The sequence below is a fragment of the Procambarus clarkii genome, chromosome 14 (assembly GCF_040958095.1).
Source record: "Procambarus clarkii isolate CNS0578487 chromosome 14, FALCON_Pclarkii_2.0, whole genome shotgun sequence".
NCBI classification, from domain to species: Eukaryota; Metazoa; Arthropoda; class Malacostraca; order Decapoda; family Cambaridae; genus Procambarus; species Procambarus clarkii.
This window is the reverse complement of record NC_091163.1, coordinates 49,347,426-49,371,229: the sequence shown is the minus strand read 5'-3', so window position 1 is coordinate 49,371,229 and position 23,804 is coordinate 49,347,426. Positions and strand designations below refer to the sequence as shown.

At 42.8% G+C, this 23,804-nt stretch overlaps 1 protein-coding gene and 1 long non-coding RNA gene across 2 annotated transcripts in view; both read right to left on the bottom strand.

The window, feature by feature from the left end:
• Positions 1-23,804, bottom strand: part of LOC123749156 (uncharacterized) — a 546,434-nt gene that overhangs the window by 323,096 nt on the left and 199,534 nt on the right. The window lies entirely within an intron of this gene.
• The window catches only part of LOC138364641 (uncharacterized), a 33,107-nt gene that overhangs the window by 7,293 nt on the left and 2,010 nt on the right, over positions 1-23,804 (bottom strand). The window contains exon 2 of the long non-coding RNA XR_011228492.1: positions 7,881-7,951. This is a non-coding gene — a long non-coding RNA (uncharacterized lncRNA). The remainder of the gene's footprint in view (positions 1-7,880; positions 7,952-23,804) is intronic.

Here is a 23,804-nt window from a genome sequence, read left to right as displayed (position 1 = left end):
GTCGTCTGCCGAATCTGTGTGGTCACCTGTTGCTGTCTGCACTTACTATACCAGCTTAGTGGTTTGCTATAGTGAACAAAACATGCAGATACTTACATATAATGTCTGTATATAGTGAAAAAAGCAAAAACAGTATGGTGGGAGGAGAATGTTGGCAAGTCAGGTGAGGTGAGGGAGGGAGTGGTGGCCAATGACTGGCTGGCTAGCTGGTGTACCGGCCACTCCTTGCTGCTTTTAGACTCATCATACCAACTTAGTGCTTCGTTATGGTGAACACAAATGTAGATACTTATTACACTATATATACACGTTATATATAACAGCAAAAGGAGTGTTGGGAGAAGCCATTTTGGTGAGGGTGGTGGCATCACATTCCTGACTTGTCATGCTGTGCAAGGGTGGTCACTATGCTCTTTGTGCACTATACCAGTTTAGATGAACAGTTATGGTGAACAAAGCATATAGATACTTATATATAATGTTTGTATATAGTGAATAAAAGCAAAAAAAGTTTGGTGGGAGGAGGATGTTATAATTGACATAATTGAATCAATAATATCGTCAGATGTTGTGTCCATCATACACTCACTAAAAACCAAAGCTGGGAACAGCAGTGAAATCCCATCCATTGTATACAAGAGCGCCTCCCATGCCCTTGCACCACCTATAGCTTTGCTGTTCAACAAATCCCTTGAGTGTCATACCTTTCCTTATATCCTTAAAAACGCAAAAGTAACGCCAGTTCATAAAGGAGGTAATCCGTCAGACATAAATAATTACAGACCAATATCGAACCTACCCATACTATCAAAAATATTTGAAAAAATTATCTACAAACAGCTCTACTCCTATCTCGTAAAATTCGACATTCTTAGCCCCTGTCAGTTTGGCTTCCGCTCTCAAAAGAGTACCAACGATGCAATTATTAGTCTCCTTGATATAATTTACTCTGCCCTTGACAAAAATGAGTTTCCAATTGGGCTCTTCATTGACCTGAGAAAGGCCTTTAATACTGTTAATCATGATTACCTCTTATGTAAACTCCATCATTATGGAATCCGAGGCCATGCACTGGACTATATCCAATCCTATCTTAGTGATAGACACCAATGTGTAGCCATCAATAATATAATCTCTCCCATTCTACCAATAACCGTTGGAGTGCCTCAGGGCAGCATCTTGGGACCCCTACTATTTCTTATATACATTAATGATCTGCCTAATGTCTCTAACATTCTGAAACCTATTTTGTTTGCTGATGATACTACCCTCATCTACTCCAACCCCAACCCACATACACTAAATGATGTTGTTAATAATGAACTAAAAAAAGTCCACTTATGGATGTCAACCAACAAACTAACACTTAACATAGAAAAGACCTAATACATTCTATTTGGAAGCAAATCTACAAATGCAATTCAGCTTCAGATTGACAATGTAAACATTAGCAATAAAAATGATGGAAAGTTTCTTGGCATATTCCTAGACAAGAGACTCAACTTCAGTACCCACATACAACACATAACTAAGAAAGTCTCTAAAACAGTTGGTATACTCTCCAAAATCAGATAATATGTTCCTAACTCTGCTCTCATCTCTCTATATTATGCACTAATCTATCCCTATCTCAACTACGGTATCTGTACATGGGGTTCAACCACTGCAAACCACCTCAAGTCCATCATCACCCAGCAAAAATCTGCTATCAGAATAATATCAAATTCTGCTTTCAGACAACACACAGCCCCCTTGTTTAACTCCCTAAACATGCTAAACATAATCTCACTCCACAAATTCTCTTGTGTCAACTACATTTACAAAACCCTGTTCTTAAATGCAAATCCTTGTCTGAAACTCTTCCTGGACAGATGTAATAGGACCCATTATCACCACACCAGAAACAAATATCTCTTCGATATCCCCAGAGTTAAACTTAATTTGTGTAAACACACTATGCAAATAAAGGGACCCAGTTTATGGAACTCACTCCCTACTGAATTGAAAAGCTGTCCAACTTTTACATCATTCAAAATCAATACTAAAAAGTACCTAATTTCATCTTCATAGTTTTTCTCTTTTTGCCTTAAAATTGCACTGTATCTATTGCTACCCAATCTCCCAACCTTTTTGTTCCCAATTTGAACATCTTTACCATTGTGATCATTGCTGTTTTCTTATATGTGCTGCCAATCTGTTGTATGGTGTTTATAAATCTTGTTTATCTGTATCTTTTGCTACCCAGTCTCCCAATCTTTATGTACCCATTCTGAACATCTTTACCATTGTGATCATTGCTGTCTTATATGTGCTGTCAATCTGCTGTATGGTGTCTATTAATCTTGTTTAAATTACTAATCAAGCTGTCAATGTAATCAATCAGAGCTTTAATATAACAATGTGCTTTAATATACTTACTTATCTCTCTCATCTCATTTTTCTCTTGTAATGTATCTTTCATTTATCAATTCTGATTGAAATTACCTACTTAAAATTATCTGCTAGATTAAGGACCTGCCCGAAACGCTGCGCATACTAGTGGCTTTACAAGAATGTAATTACTGTACTATCCAATGTATTCTCACAAACCCAATGTACCTTCTTGTATATATATAAATAAAATAAATAAAATAAAAATAAAAAAAATATGCACACCATAATTTTGAGAACAGTGATTATTCCCACCATTTTTTTTCCCTTCGTTGTAACACTTGTCTGTAGTGAGGCATCACATTGTCATTAAAAAGGTTAATGCAACGACATACTACAGCTTGCTCTGGGTAAGTCGTTTCAACAAAATTTGCATTTCTTCTCACAGCCTACACCACTTCCTAACTGTTGAGGAAGGGACATTCTCTACTGCCTCCTCCTCCTCCCTTGAAGACATTTCCTCAGATTCCTCTTGTTGATGCTCCTTGTGGTCATTCTCACATGTGTTTTCTTGGCTTGATTCTTATCACTGGCTTTCTTGGGACCCATGGCGAGATATATCTTGAGGTTATCTTGAGATGATTTCGGGGCTTTAGTGTCCCCGCGGCCCGGACCTCGACCAATACTCCACCCCCAGGAAGCAGCCTGTGACAGCTGACTAACACCCAGGTACCTATTTTATTGCTAGGTAACAGGGGCATAGGTTGAAAGAAACTCTGTCCATTGTTTCTCACCGGCGCCTGGGATTGAACCCGGGACCACAGGATCACAAGTCCAGCAAGTCCAGCGTGCTGTCCGCTCGGCCGACCGGCTCCCTCACTAGGCCGACTGGCTATACAATAAAAAAATTTATATTCAAAGGGCCAAAAATCCAAAAACAACTGTAATTCTTTACAAAGAATTCAGGCACGATTGTCACTAGTTGGGAGGCACTGATAAACTGGGGCACTATCACCGTGCCACCACACACTAGGTTTGCCATACGCATATCAACAAACTTGTTTTCTGAGGCACAGTTCGTAACCCGATTTGAATTTTCCAAAGAAATTGGGCTTGTAACTCGAAATGTTTGTAAATTGGGGCATTTGTAAGCCAAGTTGTCATTGTATATCTATATCAGCCAAGATAGCTAGCTCCAGGAAGCCGACAAGGGCTCCCTCAAGAAAAGCAAAAAAAACAATTAAATTCTTCATAAAGAATTCAAACGCGATCGTCACTAAGCCCCTAAGCGGGAGACACTAGTAAACTAGGAACCACGCGCTTGGTCGACCTATATGTGTATCAACAAACTTGCCAAGCGAGGCAGAGCTCATATACCGAGTCAAATTTTATGAAGAAATTGAGCTCGTAAGCCAAAAAATTAGTAATGAGGGGCATTCGTCAACCAAGGTTCCATTGTACTGTACAATGCATCCACACTCTTAACGAACCTCACTCTAATGAATTCCCAGCTAGTTTGAACAAAATGCATTCGGTACTAAATGTTCAGTGGAATATACAAATGTTTCTCTGTGTTGTTCTACTGATGGTGTTGACCTAGACTGGCATGGCAGGGCTGGCGAGAGAATTGTGTACTGTACACACTCTTCACATCGACCACTTCAATATTTGTATCACTAGTATCAAACATCTGTACAGTATCCACTTGATTTAACGGCCTATATAGAGCTGTACCCAGGTCGTTACTTCCGGGGCTCCAGTATTTCCAAAGTTGCTGAAGTGTCAGTAATATTTCAAGTAACATTCAGGTAAGATATATTTTATATATCTAAAATGAAAAAAGTTCATTGTGTAATTGCGTTCCAAGTTAGTTCCTGTGTTAGTGCTCATTCTATCACAGGTTACAATTAGTAATTCCTTCATATGACAAGTTGGATCACACTAGTGGACAAGTGAACCACACAACAAGTGAACCATATTAACCAAACACCTCCCTCCCTCCCTCCCTCACTGCTACTCTTCCCTCACCTCCACTCTTCCCTCACTCCCACTCTTCCCACACCCCCACCATCACCATCCCTCCCTCACTGCTTCTATCCCTCCCTGCCTCTCCCCATCGATACCTCCCTCCATCACTGCCTCCCATCCCTCCCTCAATGTCTTCCATCCCTCCCACAATGTCTTCCATCCCTCCCACAATGTCTTTCATCCCTCACCACCACCACCACCAACTCTCCCTCCCTCCCTCACCACCACCCACAATGCTCCCTCCCTCACCACCAACACTCTCCCTCCCACACCACCACCACCAACTCTCCCTCCCTCCCTCACCACCACCCCCAACGCTCCCTCCCTCACCACCAACACTCTCCCTCCCACTCCACCACCACCAACACTCTCCCTGCCTCTTCCCCCTCAATGCCTCTCTCCATCAATTACTTCCTCCCATCCCTTCCTCAATGCCTTCGAGGTCAGTGGTCTGTTGCCATGTGAGGGTCCGCCGATATCAAAACGACCGCCAGACCAGTATATGAGGCTCCAGATACCGGTCTCCCAAACCGGTCGTTATTGCCAGCAGATCGGTATAAAAAAGGTTGTTAAATTGAGTGGATACTGTATTAGATCTTTTTCCTGATTTGAGTTATCAATATCACTGGCATGGTCATCTCCAAGCAATATGCTCTGTATTTCAACATCAGAGTGTTTTCTCAACATGGCCGAATGGGGACTGGGAGCTCAATGTGGATGCGTCCGACATGGTTGCTACCGTGAAAATGAGTCTGCCCACGGCTGTGGGGCATGCTAGAATTTTTTTCAAACTGGTGGATGCTCACTGGAAGTCTCAGGCCTCCATCTTGTACCCAAGTTTTGAATCCTACAATATACCAATGAGTGCATTAAGGGGTTATGCGCACCCCCAATCGAGCACATTAAGACGCTATGTGCAATTCAGAGGGTTAATACTCTCAACATAACTGGTTAATAACATCATGATTAATACACTCACCATCACTGGGTGATGACAATATGATTAATACACTCACCATCACTGGGTGATGACAATATGATTAATACACTCACCATCACTGGGTAATGACACCATGATTAATACACTTGCTATCACCAATACTCTCAATTGGTGATTAATACAATATGATTAATACACTCCAATCACTGGGTATTGACAACACAATTAAATAGTCACCATCACTGGGTAATGACAATATGATTAATACACTCACCATCACTGGGTGATGACAATATGATTAATACACTCACCATCACTGGGTGATGACAATATGATTAATACACTCACCATCACTGGGTGATGACAATATGATTAATACACTCACCATCACTGGGTGATGACAATATGATTAATACACTCACCATCACTGGGTGATGACAATATGATTAATACACTCACCATCACTGGTTAATGACAATATGATTAATACACTCACCATCACTGGTTAATGACAATATGATTAATACACTCACCATCACTGGGTGATGACAATATGATTAATACACTCACCATCACTGGTTAATGACAATATGATTAATACACTCACCATCACTGGTTAATGACAATATGATTAATACACTCACCATCACTGGGTGATGACAATATGATTAAATTACTGGTTAATGACAACACCATGATTAATACATTCACCATTACTGGTTAATGACATCGAGATTAATACACTCACCATCATTAGTTAATAACACTATAATAAATACATTCACCATTGGAGCCGGTCGGCCGAGCGGACAGCACGCGGCACTTGTGATCCTGTGGTCCTGGGTTCGATCCCAGGCGCCGGCGAGAAACAATGGGCAGAGTTTCTTTCACCCTATGCCCCTGTTACCTAGCAGTAAAATAGGTACCTGGGTGTTAGTCAGCTGTCACGGGCTGCTTCCTGGGGGTGGAGGCCTGGTCGAGGACCGGGCCGCCGGGACACTAAAGCCCCGAAATCATCTCAAGATAACCATCACTAGTTATTGAAAACATAATAAATACACTCACTATCACTAGTTACTGTAAACATCATGATTAAAACACTCATCATAACTGGTTAACCCTTAAATCGCGCAAATCATATATACTGTATATGATATCAGTGACAAAACCGAAGCCTCGCACATCATATATATATATGATTTCATGTCTAGCACTATAATTTAAACGCCTCGCCTGGGATAGGGGCAGCTATAGTACAGCTACGACCAATAGTTGCCAGACACCATCTAGAAAAAAATCCAGGCCAACATTCTTGGGTGTTAGAGCGTCAGTATTGAGCAAGCCACCAAGGCTGGCGCACGCAGCACGAGCTCACAGCACCGCTGTTCACCTTGTGACCACAGCATCGCCTACAAATGCCATAATAATATATATGATACTGCTATTATTTAGCAGTGATAGTATTACTGAAGCCCCCTGACTGTGATAAAACTGACCAGGATTCTGATAATAGCAGGATTGTGGTGATATTTAGCGCTGTGCTCCATGGAGGGAGGAGTAAGGCTGTGGAGGGAGGGTGGTGGCGTCGTCTTCTGACTGTGTGTGACCACCATTTATTGACTGCACTCACCATACCAGGTTAGTGGTTCGCTATGGTGAACACAAATGCAGATACTTATATATAACATGTGTATAGTGTGAGATAAGAGCGAGAGGAGTAGGTTGGGAGCCTTCATTTTGGTGAGGGAGGAGCGTCATCTGCACGACTTGGCATGTTGTTTACTGATGGCCACTATGGTCTTTGGGCACCATACCAGCTTATTTGTACAGTGAATAAATGCAAAAACAGTATTGTGGGAGGAGAATGAGGGCGAGTGAGGTGGTGTTGAGGGAGGGAGTGGCAGTGAGTGGCTCACTGGTGTTTGGCGATCACTCCTCGTTGCTTTTTGACTCAAGACCAACATAGTAGTTCGTTATGGTGAACAAAACATGCAGATACTTATATATAACCTGTGTATATAGTGTAACAACAGCAAAACTATTTGTTTATTGTTTTATGAACATAATAATTGAATCACTAATATGCACACCATAATTTTGAGTGCAGCGATGGTTCACACATTTTATTATATAAATATACCACAATTCACTGTATGGAATAATATTACTGCAAAAAAAAAACTAAGAAAAAATCAATCAGAGACATTGAAATAATTAGGTAATAATATATTTGTGGCAACTGCCGTCTGACAGCTCGGGTGGAGTAGACCTCGTCTGGCGAAGGCTCCGCCAACGCCCCTTTTTTGCCAGACTTCCCTACCCTATTGCGGCTAAAATATGCCACCTACGATTTTTTTGTTATTTTTTCCGTGATCAGGGAACAAAAATGAACACTTCTATAAGATGAAAGAATTTTTTGGATTTTTTTTTGTTGCACCTGTGGGTGTGAATTCCATTTGGGCCCCTAGCGGTTTGAGGGTTAATGACATCAACATGATACACACACTCACTAGTTGTACAGTAAGAATCAAATTGTCCTTACCATCATTAATAGGCAGAAGTAGTGTTTGCTGTTGTCCTTGGTAGCCGAGCAGAGACTGGAACCCGTATTACCTAATAGGTGAAATAAAACAAATTTAAGGTTTCTATAACTAAATTTTCCCACCAAAACATAATAAATGTTAAGAAAAATTTAATAACCTTCTTTTAGGTATTGTACTAAGAGCAGAAGGAGGATAAGCAAGTTTAAGGAGACCAGGTAGGACTAAGGAGGGTGGACAAGAGTAGGGAGTGTGGGCATGAATATGGAGAGTGGGCACGAAAGAAGGAACTGATAAAATACATCAAAACTTTTATTTATTTATTATACCTGTATACAGTGGCACCTCGACATACGATTGCCCCTACTTACAATAATTTCGAGTTACGATGTAAATTTCATCGAAAAATGCGACTCGACATCCGATGGTGTCGTCGACTTCCAATATTTGTTGGTACACGTTCGGGTCGACCGAGCGCGTGGTTCCCAGTCACGCGGCCGACCTGCCTCAGTTTACTACAGCTGCCTGCTTAGTGACGATCGTGCCTATAAGAAATTCCGCTTTTGTGGTGATTTTTTTGCATTTTGAACATTAAAGTAATTATTATATATCATGCCATGAGTCCCAGGAAAGTCAGTGGTAAGGCTCAACATATGAAAACCCATGTAAGGATGACCATAGAGCAGAAACCAGAGTACAGAATGTCTCTTCCTCAACAATTAAGAAAATGTGTGCAACATGGGAAGAATTGCAAACCTTTGCTGAAACGACTCACCCAAATCAAGCTGCAGTAGGTCGTTGCCTTAACCTATTCAATGACACTGTGATGCATCATTACAGACAAATGTTAAAACAAAGGGAAAAACAAATGTCTCTTGACAAATTTGTAGTGAGACAAACAAGCACTGAACCACAACCAGGTCCTAGTGGTATTCAGGCAAAACATAGGAGAGAGAGTACCCCAGAGAAAACATCACTGCCTGATGTGATGATGGAAGGGGACTCCCCTTCCAAACAGTAACAACTCTCCTCCTCCCCCTTCATCACCATCTTCCATACACCATCAAGAGCCCTCCATAAAGGTTCGAGAAACTTTGGTACTGTATTGTAGTTAGAAAAAACTTTGTATTCAGTATAAAATATATTTGTATGTTAATATTTTGGAGGGTGGGGAATGGATTAATTCAATTCCCTTTATTTCCTATGGGAAAAATCGCTTCGACCTACGATATTTCGACTTACGATCCGTCTCTGGGAACGGATTAGCATCGTAAATCGAGGCCCCATTGTATATGTGTATATATATACAGTGGAACCTCAATTAACGAGCGGCTCTATTAACGAGTTTTTCCAGTAACGAGAGAGCCACTCGCAGCAAATTTGTCTCTATTGACGAGCTCGCCTCTATTAATGAGCAAAACCACATGGTGCTGCTTCCTAGCATCTCGCGGGTTCTCGCAAATTCTTGGACGCCTCTGACGCCAGTGTTGTTGTTGTATCTCACACGACAAGCATCCCTCTGGATTTGCGCTTTTCTCTGTTTTTTTTGTGGTTTTGTGACTACAATTTGTAATGCACGATGTCGCCAAAGAAGCTGCTTGCTAAAGACAGTGTTGGCAAGGGGAAGAAAGCGACAATTACCATGGAAGTGAAAAAGGAAATAATAGCAAAGCACGAGCGTGGTGTGCGTATGGTTGATCTCGTCAGGGAGTATGGCAGGTCCTCATCAACGATTTGTACCATTCTGAAGAGGAAGGAACAATTTAAGACGCTTGAGGAGGCTAATGGAGTTACCAAGGTTAACAAGAAACGTCCACAAATCCTAGAAGAGGTTGAAAAGTTACTGCTAGTCTGGATGAATGAAAGGTAAATGCATGGCGATAGTGTCTCTGAAGCTCTTTGTCTGTGCAAAGGCCAAGAATTTGTATGTGGACCTTGTCAGGAAGACACCAGGTGCGTCGTTTGAAGAGGAGGAGATATTTAAGGCAAGCCGTAGATGGTTTGAGAAATTTAGGAAGAGAAGTGGTATCCACAGTGTTGTGCGACATGGGGAGGCTGCCAGCTCTGATAAAGCTGCTGCTGAGAAATTTGTACCAGAGATCCAGGAATTTGTTGCTGGAAAGGAGTTCTTGCCCCAACAAGTTTTTAATTGTGACAAGACTGGCCTGTTTTGGAAGAAAATGACGAAGAGGACCTACATCACACAGGAGGAACAATCTTTGCCTGGCCACAAACCGATGAAGGATCGGCTTACTCTCGTCCTCTGTGCCAATGCAAGTGGCGATTGCAAGGTCAAGCCGTTGCTAGTCTACCACTCAGAAAATCCACGCGTGTTCAAGGCATGTAAAGTGTACAAGGCGCGACTGAATGTGATGTGGAGGTCCAATAAGAAATCCTGGGTTACGCGGATATTCTTCACTGAATGGATCAATGATGTTTTTGGCCCCTCAGTGAGGAAATATCTTGAAGAAAAACAGTTGCCACTCAAGGCCTTGCTTGTGCTTGATAATGCTCCTGCACATCCTCCACAGATGCGAGATGAATTGTATCCCGAAAATCAGTTCATCACCATCAAGTTCCTTCCTCCCAATACCACTCCACTCCTCCAACCTATGGACCAGAAAGTCATTGCAAACTTTAAGAAACTCTACATGAAGGCCTTGTTGGAGAGGTGTGTTGATGTGACCGACAATACAGGGCTGACCCTCAAAGAATTCTGGAAGAACCACTTCAATATCCTGGGTGCCTTACGTTTGATCGATAAGGCCTGGGAAGGAGTGACACGGAGGACTCTAAACTCTGCATGGCGTAACCTGTGGCCTGAGGGTGTCCCTGAGCGAGACTTCGAAGGTTTCGGTCCTGCACTTGCATCTGCATCTGCACCTGTGGAAGACCCGGAAGTGCATCTAGTGGATGATATTGTTGCTCTGGGGCAAACTTTGGGTCTGGAGTTGGATGCTGCTGATGTGCAGGAGTTAGTGGAGGAGCACAGTGAGGAACTGACCACTGAGGAACTCCTGGAACTTCAGAAGGACATTAATCAAGAGGAGGCACAAGAGTTCTCATCAGGGGAGGAGGAGGTAGGGGAGGATGCTGCTGCCTCTTCAAGTGAGATCAGGGAAGTGTTGGGAATGTTTGAAAAGGTGACCGCATTCATAGAAAAACATCACCCTGATCAAGCAGTGACAACCCGGTGTGTGAACATGTTTAATGACAATTTGCTGTCTTGTTTTAGGGACATCCTAAAACAAAGACAAAAGCAATTGTCAATAGAAACGTTCCTTCCAAAAGTAGAGAAAAGAAGAGCCAGTGATAATGAACCACAACCCGGTCCCAGTGGGGTGAAATTCCCAAGAAGAGAGAGCCCCCCTGACTCAGAGATGGATTCTCCTTCCACACCATAACCCCTCTCCTCCTTCCCACCTCCCCATCGTCTCCCTCAAGCCAGCAACGACTCTTCATAAGGTAAAGTAAACATTAAAACAGTACAACAAAACATTTATAATTACAGGTGCAGAATTATATTTACATAAAAAAATGTCATGCAAGTATGGATGTTTTTGGGAGTGGAACGGATTAAATTTATTTCCTTTATTTTAAATGGGGAAATTTGTTTCTCAAGACGAGTTTTCCAGGTAACGAGCTCGGTGCCAGAACGGATTAAACTCTTTAATAGAGGTTCTACTGTATATATATATATACAGTGGTACCTCGCATAACGAATTTACTCCGTTCCATGTTCGTCATGTGAAACGGACGTCATACAAAACGAGTGTCCCCCATATAACCAGTGTGATGCACTGTGTTTATTGTGAAATTCCCCCAGTGTGCATGACATCAAATGTTCCCCAAAATATCATTTTTCTTTGCAAAATGATAAATTACCGTCCCTGAACATGTCTATGTAAAAATAATTACCAAATTCCACTTACTTTGGCTGTGAGGGAGTCGACAAGGTGCGCTGTGACGTCATCAGGGCCTGGTCGCCCGTGTGTGAAGCTCCCAGACACGGTCGCGCAGGCCATTCAAGCACCGCGTGTTGCCACAAATATATTTTCAAGTATTTTTTCTATGCATTTCCAATGCGGTTTTATTTGTTTTTTTTATCGTATATGATGCATATTTGTGACCTTTACAATATGTATACAGTAGAATGTTCATAATTTTCCATGAAACTGTGATACATGTGTCAGTAATGTGTCCACAATAAATGTTTATTGTCACAATATTACGTGGTAAAAATTCACTAAAATTACAATATGTACAGTTTCACATACTATTTACACAGTAACACACTGTATTACACACTCAGTACTTTGGAGGTGCATAATAGTCAACGAAGTAGTCCATGGTACACAGCGCGACTTTGCTCTCCTTGCACCAGCTACAGATAGATTTTCGTTTCCTGTTTCATCGTTCTGTGTGCTTGCAAATAACGCACTCGCGTGCACCCTTGGCTTTAGTACTTGTAGGTGGTATGTAGCCAAGCTTGTAAAGCATAAAGTAGTATTGAAACGATTATAGGAAAAGCTCAATTTGTAAGGTAGTCTTGAAAAGATCGCTTTGTAAGGTCCCACACAGGAAGAGATTCAGCTAGCCTCAAAGAGTGTCCATCAGTCAGGAAGAGATTCAGCTAGCCTCAAAGAGTGTCCATCAGTCAGGAAGAGATTCAGGTATTCTTGAAAATATCAATGAACAACACCACCATGGAAGCTGCTAACACTGTTCATCTATGCTACTTGTATCAGATGCATCATCACTGAACGCAGAAAACGATTCATCTATGTATCATCTATATAAATTCGAGATGGCCAGGGTGGGGCTCAGAGCTACACCTGGATACGCTCGCTGTATCATCCTCATAGGTGCTGTATCACTGGCATCCGACCATTGTGTTAAGCCCTTATTGTGCCTAGCTTCACCAATGTTATGACCCTTATGTTCTTCAAACAATAGGGTCTGAATTGCACCGACTGAGCGCAGTCTTTCAACACCGTGTGGGACAGGTGTTTGAGAGCCAGAGGCACGTGTGCCACAAATGGTTGCTCACGCAGTACTAACCCAGCCAGCAGCCCTTGTCTTTCATATTCGTTATAGCAAAAGGTTCGTTCAGTGTTTGTTGGGTAGGCTGCTCCATTATGACAATCTTTTTTTGTTTCAAATGTGTTCCATTTGTTTTGTATTTGTCACTTATGTCTCAATAATGGAGCAGCCTACCCGACAAACACTGAACGAACCTTTATGGCATTTGTCCATTTTTCAAATTGTTTCAACAGTTCTTTTATTTTTCGTTTTTTTTTTTTATTTAAGAAACATGGAGCAGCCGACCTGTAGACGACCGAACGAACCTTTTTGACATTTGTACTGGTTTTCAAAAATCTTCATTTTTTTTATTATTTACGTTTTTTGTATGTAAGAAACATGGAGCAGCCTACCTGCCGACCACCGAACGAACATTTTGCTATAAGACAAATGAAAAATAAATATTGAACACATTTGAAGAAAGGAAAATGTCATAATGGTTTATTGAGTGTATGTAAGGTAGGCTTCTCCATTATTGAGACGTAAATGACAAATACAAAACAAATGGAACACATTTGAAACAAAGAAAGATTGTTATAATGGAGCAGCCTACCTGCCGAACACCGAATGAACCTTTTTGACATTTGTTGTATATCAGACATTTCATTTCTTTTTTCCTACAAAAACGTCAATGCTTTGCAACATCTCAGCAGTCACCCTTTTATATCCCAGCATCATTAGCATCTTTAAACAAGAACAACATAATTTATGTGCATCGTCGGAGGCGTCTAAGAATGTGCAAGAAGCAGCGCGACCCCACCTGGCCCACCATGTGGTGTTGACGTTACTCAAACCAGCGTTCGTCATACGGGACGATTTGACGCCGATCGGGCCGTTCGTTACCCAAAATGTTCGTCTTTTGGGGCGATCGTTATGCGAGGTACCACTGTATATATATATATATGTCGTACCTAGTAGCCAGAACGCACTTCTCAGCCTACTATGCAAGGCCCAATTTGCCTAATAAGCCAAGTTTTCATGAATTAATATATTTTCTCTAATTTTTTTCTTATGAAATAATAAAGCTACCCATTTCATTATGTATAAGGTCAATTTTTTGTTATTGGAGTTAAAATTAACGTAGGTATATGACCGAACCTAACCAACCCTACCTAACCTATCTCTATAGGTTAGGTTAGGTAGCCGAAAAAGTTAGGTTAGGTAGTCGAAAAACAATTAATTCATGAAAACTTGGCTTATTAGGCAAATTGGGCCTTGCATAGTATGCCTAGAAGTGCATTCTGGCTACTAGGTACGACATATATATATATATATATATATATATATATATATATATATATATATATATATATATATATATATATATATATATATATATATATATATATATATATATATATATATATTTATTTATATTTATATGTCATACCTAGTACAGAGCACCACTTGGTTTCCGAGCCCCTTGGGGACGAGACCCGTCGGTTATCGTGTAAGTTCATAAACGAGAAATGGAGGAAAATGGACAAAGAATTTTTTCTAAATTTAACAACAAATTATAAGGGAAAAAATCGACATATTCATAGCATAAATGCAACAAATGAAATAAAGTTCATTGTGTAATTGCATTCACTCACCCCCACCCTTCCCTCCCTCACTGCTTCTATCTCTCACTGCATCTCCTCCCTCACTGCATCTCCCCCTCACTGCCTCTCCCCCTCATTGCCTTTCCCCCTCCTCAATGCCTCACTGCCTCTCCCCCTCAATGCCCCCCCACCCCTCACTGCTTCTCCCCCTAAATGCCTAACTGCCTCTCCCCCCTCACTGCCTCCCCCCCTCACTGCCTCTCCCCCTCAATGCCTCTCCCTCTCAATGCCTGCCATCCCTCCCTCACTGCCTTCCTCATAACATGAGAACAGCAGGCTATGGAGGAGGGGGAGCTACTAACGGGGTCGGGAACTACTAACGGGGTGGAGGCTGTGTAGAGGCGGACATGTCTGTCAGCGCCTGCTCACAGATGCCAACTGTGCATAATTTATAAATAAAACTATATTTGTTTAATTAATAAATAGGAAATCATATAACATGTTAAGGATTAATAATGTATATTAATATATGAAAATTAACATTTTGGCATAAATATTTTATAACTAACATTAAAATTTGTAATACACTATGGGCGATAAGTTTGGCAACCATTGCCTGGTCAGCAAATCCTTCCTTACTGCCTCCCTCACCACTCCACCAACAGAGGGGGGGGGGGAGAATTAGTGAGAGAGGAGAAATAGTGGGAGAGGGGGAGAATTAGTGAGAGAGGGAGCGAGGGGAAGGTAGGGAGAGATGCTAGGAGGGAGAATGGGAGAATTAGGGAGGGAGGGAAAGGCAGTCAGACAGCCAGCCAGCCTGCCTGCCTGCCTGCCTGCTATCCTGCCTGCCTGCCTGCCTGCCTGCCTGCTATCCTGCCTGCCTGCCTGCCTGCCTGCCTGCCTGCCTGCCTGCCTGCCTGCCTGCCTGCCTGCCTGCCTGCCTGCCAGCCTGCCTGCCTGTGTGCTTGAAAGGCCTCCATGTAAGTGAGCCTGGGTGTAGCAGCATGTTGCAACACTGGGTTCATGATGGGGTCTTTGTATGCCAGGAATTTCTTTGCCAAACTTTGTTAATAACTTTGTCACAAGTGGAAAACCAAACGAACAGAAACTTGGTTTACGTCCAGTTTTCACCAGATACATATTGTAGCTGTTCAGCATGCTTACGTCAACCAGATGGAAAAACACTTTTCTCATCCACTTCAACGTTTTCCTAACACACTCGACAGCGCCCACCATCATGTCACGTTTATCAACCAAACGCATGTTGATATTATAGTCAAGAAGACAATCTGGCTTATATACTGGTTGTTTTGTTACTCGATTCACCTTGCCACTGTTCACCATTGTACCATCATGAACGGTTGTCAGCAAGTTCACTTCTCTCGTCTTTCCACCTAACTGAGAGTATTTGATCACTTTTTCTTAGCTGGCAGTCACCAACTTCAAGATTATTATTACAGCAAAAATAGAGAAAAAATGAATGAGAAACATCAAAATATTTGTGAAACATTATATTTGCAGCAACTACCTCTAACAGGGTGGTGGGGCCTAGTGACCTTGAGCGCTCCATCGCTCAGCGCCCATAATTTGCTCAACTTTCCAGGGCCCAGGGGCCCCTGGGCCCCTTTAGCTGCGATGGCCCCAGGGGCCATCGCAGCTAAAGTATGTCACATACAATATTTTTTTTTTTTAGCTTCCCGTGATCAGAGACTGTATTTTAACAATATAAGAAGCGAAAATAATTTTTTGTAAAGCATTTATTTTCTGTGCACCAAGGGGTTGTCATATTTTAATGCAGAATAGTACATTAATGTTAAACAAAATATATGCTGTTCGATTAGACAAATAGCCCTTTATCCATTTCAGTAATTTTCCTTGTATTCCCAGCTCAGCAAGCTGTTCTAGCATGATTTCCCTGTTTGCTGTATCAATAGCTGCTGCTAGCTCGATGAAGACGGCTTGAGGGGAAGCTTCAATATGAGCGAAGTAGTCAGGAAAAGTGCTGTGTACTGAGCCCAGGCATAAATCCAAACAGTTGGGGAGACAGGTGCCCCTGTATACGATACGTGAGTCTGTTAAGGACAATGTGTTCAAGCACTTTACAAACACACGATGTTAGAGATATGGGCCTATAATTATCTGAGTGTGGTTTGGGGATATGAACAATAACACTCTTTGTCCAAGCATCAGGTAATACTCCTTCACTTAACCATTAAGCTGCACAACACGTCATATGATGTTTTGAGTAACTTACGCAAAAGTGCGCATCACATCATATGACGTGATGGAGTACCAAGTAAGATTTGAATAGCCAGCGGGGTAGGGGGAGGGGCTCCCCATACACTGCCCAGAGGCTATAGTAAACAGCCGCCATTTTGAAAAGAATCCAGCTCCACCACCAACGCGTAGGAAGCCTCAGCTACCCAGCAGTCACCATGGTGAGTGCACAGCCAAACGCCTCTCGAGCACGCATCACTCAATCACTTACTCAAGTAAAATAACTAGTGAATTATTTTCTGATGGTGAGGAATGTGGTATTGATGACTCTGACATTGATAAGCACTACACACAATTGACCGATGATAGTACCACAGAGAGTAGCACAGAGAGCCTCCTCCCATTGCAGGGCCTACACGCTCACCAGTGCCTCCTCACCCAGTGTCTACTGTAATTCGTGCACAACCACACAGTTCTTGTACTTATTTAGAGTCAGAGGAAGGTGACTCTTTTTCTGGTTTTAATGAGGTGGATTCAGAGCATAGTATTACCATGCCTGTCGCTAGTGCCAGTGGTGTTACCAAGCGAGATTTTGTCGTGTCAGCAGCGTCTCACCCAGCCAAGCGCCGCCGCATGGCACCACATGAGGAACCAAGACCCTCATGTTCACGTGATATTACCTCATGTTCACATAGCACCCGTACTTTGTGTAGACGGGCTTCAGCTCCTGGTACATGGTGTGCAACGATTCCTCGCCGTAGTGCCGGTGTTTTGTCTCGCCCGGACACCAGGTGTACTTGTGTGGAGTGATGGTATTACAAACCTTTTCCCTGATACTGGTGAGGACATATGTGAAATAGACTATTTTACAGCATTTAATGATGAGACGCTCATGAAATATATTGTACACGAAACGAACCTTCATGCAGGCCATCTCATCGGAAAAAATATAACAATTTTCACGATTACAGCATTGGAAAAACACTACTGTAGGTGAAATATATGTATTTTTGGCACTATGTATGTTGATGAAACATTGTGTAAAACATATTATCTTAGATTATTGGAGCAAAGACCAGACTGTTCCAACACCTTTGTTCGGGAAATATATGTCCCAAGACAGGTTTCAGATACTCCTCAGGTGTCTTCATTTTGCAAGTAATGAAAACCAGACAGACGTTGATAGACTTTGGAGAGTCAGGCATATTATGAATGAAGTGATTGGAAAGCACAGATATTTCAACGTACCAGCACAGAAGCTGGTGATTGACGAATCCCTTGTGCTTTTCAAAGAACATGTTGGGTTCAAGCAGTATATTCCCTCCAAACGCAACAGATTTGGATTGAAATTCGTTGTTCTTTGTGACTGTGAAACAGGATACGTGTTACACATGATTCTGTATTCTATTAGCAATGTAGACATTCCCGGTAATGACCAACATGGTTTCTCAGGTAGTGTGGTAAAGTCACTGATGGCACCATGGATGAACAAGGGCCACATTTTATACACAGATAACTACTATACAAGTCCCTTGCTAGCTAAGTTCTTGATTGAAAATAGAACTGGAGTGTGTGGCACAGTAAAGCCAAGAAAACGAGAAATGCCAGTGTTTGACAATAATCTTGAAGTTGGTGACTGCCAGCTAAGAAAAAGTGATCAAATACTCTCAGTTAGGTGGAAAGACGAGAGAAGTGAACTTGCTGACAACCGTTCATGATGGTACAATGGTGAACAGTGGCAAGGTGAACCGAGTAACAAAACAACCAGTATATAAGCCAGATTGTCTTCTTGACTATAATATCAACATGCGTTTGGTTGATAAACGTGACATGATGGTGGGTGCTGTCGAGTGTGTTAGGAAAACATTGAAGTGGATGAGAAAAGTGTTTTTCCATCTGGTTGACGTAAGCATGCTGAACAGCTACAATATGTATCTGGTGAAAACTGGACGTAAACCAAGTTTCCGTTCGTTTGGTTTTACACTTGTGACAAAGTTACTAACAAAGTTTGGCAAAGAAATTCCTGGCATACAAAGACCCCATCATGAACCCAGTGTTGCAACATGCTGCTACACCCAGGCTCACTTACACGGAGGCCTTTTAACCACACAGACTAAAACATTTGCCACCAGCTGGAAAGCGTGCATATAGGCCAACGTGATTGCATAGTTTGTGGAACAAAAAAAAAAAAAAAAAAGAGAGACCACAGAAATGTAAACTAGTGCAAATATGGTGTGAAGTGTGTGCAGTCCCGTTGTGTGCTGTCAACTGCTTCAACGACTACCACTATCTCCAAGACTTCTAAATGTACAATGATGTTGCAAAAACCTGTAAATAGTGAGTGGATGTGTGTAAATATAATAATGAAAAATGTGAATACATACATGGCGTAATTGAAAACATTTGTGTGTGCATTATTGTGACACTATTAATCAGGTGTATACATAATGTATGCAAGTTGCATTATAATTCAACATCAAGTAATATTATATGCAACACAATAAGTGAAAAAGTAGAGTTGAGTATAGTCTTTACTTAGCCAGGTCTCTGTTAAAATAATAAATGATAGTTTAGTACATAATGCTGTGAGTAGTGCATTTATATCATCAAATTTTTTACCAAGTGATCTGACATTTTGGTTGAAAACTGATAGGCAAGTGTTATTTTGGAGTTTTTTTTTTTTTTTTGCAAAGTTTGGTGTGTAATAGGTGCAGTAGTGATGATCAATATGGTGGTTATTGTAGATGTGTGAGAGCAGATTTAGTTGAGGATCAATATCAGCTTGCATGTAGATGCAATGGAGTCAAGATACAATAAGGCAAGCAATTACACAACAGTAAAATACTATATCTGCTGTAAATATAAAATAACTATAACAAAAACACACACAAAAAACCAGCGTTGAATGTAATGAAACGCCATTTTCTGGGTGAGACCCGGAGGCTCCCCGGAGCTTTACCGGCTGATATGCTAATGTCAGACTTTGGCATCAGTCATGTGTATGGAGTTCTAGGGCCTACCGGGGACCACGAGCCAGAACCTGGCCCTCTCAGAGAGGCAAGGGGAGCAATGGCCTATAGAAACCCCCGTGTGGTTGGAAGCATTCTATGTCTGCCATCGACCGGGTCAAGCATCCAGAAAGGTAAGCATTCCAAAACAAACCCCTATTCTGGTGAAAATTGCTACCTAAGCCGAACTAGTGGATAGAACTCTTCAACAGAAAACAAGGAAACTAGTATGACGTCATACGTCACCGCGCCGCTGTCTGCGCAGCTCCCCCCTCCCCGGGAGGGGGAAGGGGGAGCCCCAGACCTCCCACGCCGGCTATCCACCCATCAGTTCTGAGGCTGGATGTCAAAACACGCGAAAAACGCCGACTGGAGGGAGGGAGGGTTGCCGGGGAGCCTCCGGGTCTCACCCAGAAAATGGCGTTTCATTACATTCAACGCTGGTTTTCTGGGGGGAGCCCCGTCGGCTCCCCGGAGCTAACTACCCACAGAGGAAGGTCAAAGGGACAAAACCGGGAGGCGGACACCACGCACCCCCCAAGGAGGCGAGACAACCGGCAGCAAACGCCAACCCAAGGCGCCACAGCCCCGAAAAGCCCGGGAACAACACAAGAACCACGAGCAGCAAGGCCCCTGCACGAACACCAAAAATCCAAGCCCGAAAGACTGCAAGGCCACGTCGCGCAGACGGCAGCAAGAGCAGCGAAGCCACGAACGCCACAGGCATGAGGGAAGAACACAGGCAGCTTAGCCGCAAGAACACGGCTGACCACCCGGGACACCATCACCCGCGAACCGGGAAGAACAGAACCGGATCAACGCAAAACGCGCTCCGGACCCAAACGCCGTGGCACGCAAACAACAGCGGAGGGCCGCCACTGAACACAAAAACGACACACCCCCAGCCCGACCAACGAAGCACCAACAAACCCTGGACCCCTCCAGAATGCAGCAGCCCCACCCCGCGCCAGAAAAGATGGAGACTGCTGCAATCAAACAACCAAAACGCTAAAACCGAAGGAGCAAGAAAGCTCAGCGAACCGACCCCCAGAGGCAAAGGCCCAAAGGAAAGAGCCGACGAAAAAACACACCGGAACCGAAGGGGCACTACCAATTGAGGAGAAGACAGAGCACGCTGACCAGAGACCAGGATGGCGCAAGCGGCGCACGAACAGGCCGGAGGTGAAACGACGCACAAGACAGCTGACTAACGGTGCAGAAGCAACACCAAGACCGAAAGCAAGCTGAAGCGGCTCCGCCTGCGCCGCACGAAAAGAGGCGACAGTACAGTATCCACTCAATTTAACGGCCTCTTTTATACCGATCTGCCGGTATTAACGACCGGTTTGGGAGCCCAGTATCTAGAGCCTGCTATACCGGTCTGCGGTCGATATTACCGACAGTCGGTATTGGGTTTGTTGTGGCATCAGCGTCCCCTCACATGGCGACCAGGCCGCCACCGACCTGGATCGTCCAGAGTCATATATTACATCTTAATTTTCTTTTAAAATGATTCACTTTAATGAAGAAAATTGTAAATTATTATTAATAAAATATTTTGAAACAGTTTTTTATTAAGCAAAAGTCTTTGTTTTCTTATTAAATACCTTTTATAGTATGTATAGGCACTAGGTATTTTTTTTCCCACGGACCTAGTATGTACTCCGCCGGGCCATGTGTTCCCATTGTTTACCGTGAACTCGCGCGGCTAGCTTCAATTGTGAAGGATATTACTGTACTGTAATTGTGATCTTTTTAATTTACAAAATGCCAAAAGTTACCCAAAGGAAGCGCCTGACGGTTGCACAGAAGCTGGAGTTAATTAAGAAACTTGATAAAGGATATTCTCATGCACGAGCAGCAGCAGAGTTTACCATCGGGAAAAGTACAGTAAGTGACATCAAGAAACAGAAGGATACTCTATTAAAATATGTGAGCACAACAGAGTGTGCTACTTCTGGTGCTGCATGTTCGAGAAAAACAGTAAAGTCTGGTCAGTATCCACAATTGGATGCTGCAGTGTATAAGTGGTTTATTCAGCACCGCACAATTGGCATGGCAATAAGATTTGAAGAGCTTAAAGTTGCAGCAAGTAAACTTGCCATTCAATTAGGTATAAAAGATTTCAGTGCAAGTGATGGGTGGGTTGGAAGATTTAAGGGTCGGCATAACATTTCAAACACCAAAAAAATTTCTGGTGAGGCGTCAAGTGCTGATCCCACTAATGTTGATTCATTCAAGGCTAAATTAAACGAGTACATTGTCAGTAATAATTTAAGCAAATATCAAGTATATAATGCTGACGAGACTGGGTTTATGTGGCGAGCTGTACCAAGTACATCCTTAACCAGTAGGATGCAGGAAAATATTCCTGGACGAAAGATAAGCAAGGAACGACTCTCAGTGTTGCTCTGTGCTAATGCTGATGCCTCTCACAGGACAAAATGTGCCGTGGTAGGCAAGTCTAAATATCCTCGAGCCTTAAAAAATATAATGCAGGCATTACCTGTAATATATTACAGTTCTAAGAAATCATGGTTTAATCAAATAATATTTACGGACTGGTTTGAAAACCACTTTTGCAAAGAAGTCAGAGAATTCCAGATCAACAAATGTGGAATAAAGGCCAGTGAGGTTAAGGCATTGTTGCTGCTAGATAATGCCCCTGCTCATCCCATTAGCAAGTTAATTTCAAGGGATGGCAGAATAAAATGCATGGCACTTCCACCAAACACAACATCCTTGATCCAGCCCATGGACCAAGGTGTTATCCTTGCTGCTAAACGTATGTACCAAACAGCAATGCTTGAAGATGTTTTAGTTGTTTTACCTAGCGAGGAAGATGAATTGACAGGAAAGGATACAAGGGCTCAAAGAACACTAGAAAATTTAAAAAACCAGCGTTGAATGTAATGAAACGCCATTTTCTGGGTGAGCCCCGGAGGCTCCCTGGAGCTTATCGGGCTAATGTATGTTATGTTAGACCGGGACATTAGCTAAGGAGTTCAGACCTACCAGGGACCAGCGCCAGAACCTGGCCCCTTCAGAGAGGTTTCAGGGAGCAATGGCCCTGGAAAACCCCATATGGTTGGGGGTTTTCCTTATCTGCCATCGACCGGGGTTAGGCACCCAGAAAGTAGGCGTAACAAAACAAACCCCACATGGTAAGAAACTACAACAAAAACCGAACAGAGAGGTAGAAAACTCCCTACAATCCCAAGGAAACAAGCAAACAAGCAAACATCACACTTTACTGCCGCGCCGATCGTCCGCGCAGCCCTCCCCACCCCGGGAGGGGGAGGGGGGAGCCCCGGACCTACCGCGCCGGCTGCCAAGCTCCAGTTCGGAAGCTAAGCTTCAACCAACGCGAAAAAACCGCCGACCGGTGGGAGGGAGGGTTTCCAGGGAGCCTCCGGGGCTCACCCAGAAAATGGCGTTTCATTACATTCAACGCTGGTTTTCTGTGGGGAGCCCCTACGGCTTCCTGGAGCTTCATACCCAAAGAGAAGGAAAAGAAAGGGCTAACCCGGGAGGCGGCCGCCACAAACTCTGCAACGCAAAGCCAAGACAACCGGTCGCAAACCTGCGACCCAAGGCAACAAGAACGCCCAAGAACAGACGCACATATGGATGGGCGGCCAAAAACCTGTGCGACCCCCAAATCCCTGATAGAATAACAATAAACCAGTAATATTTCTTTCAATATATTTTTTATTTAAATAACTGCATCAATATTTTTACAGCTGACAGGATTTGTTTCTCACAGGTGCATTATTTGTTAAAAAATTAGGTTTATTGCTACACACAATGGTGCTACATAGCCTTCCCAGCTTGGTGCCTTCTTTTGATAATTACTTACTGATTGTTACACAGCCAAATTGTGTAACAGGAAGAGGTCTTGGACACAAATTTGTTCAATGCTAAATGTAGAGGAATCAGCTGAGCATTCCTCAAATAAAATAGGCTGCCTCAACTTATATGGTAAATAAAATAAGCATTCTCCAAATAAGTAGCTGCCTCACCTCACTGCCTTAATGCTACATAGCCTTTCCAGCATGGTGCCTTCTTTTGATAA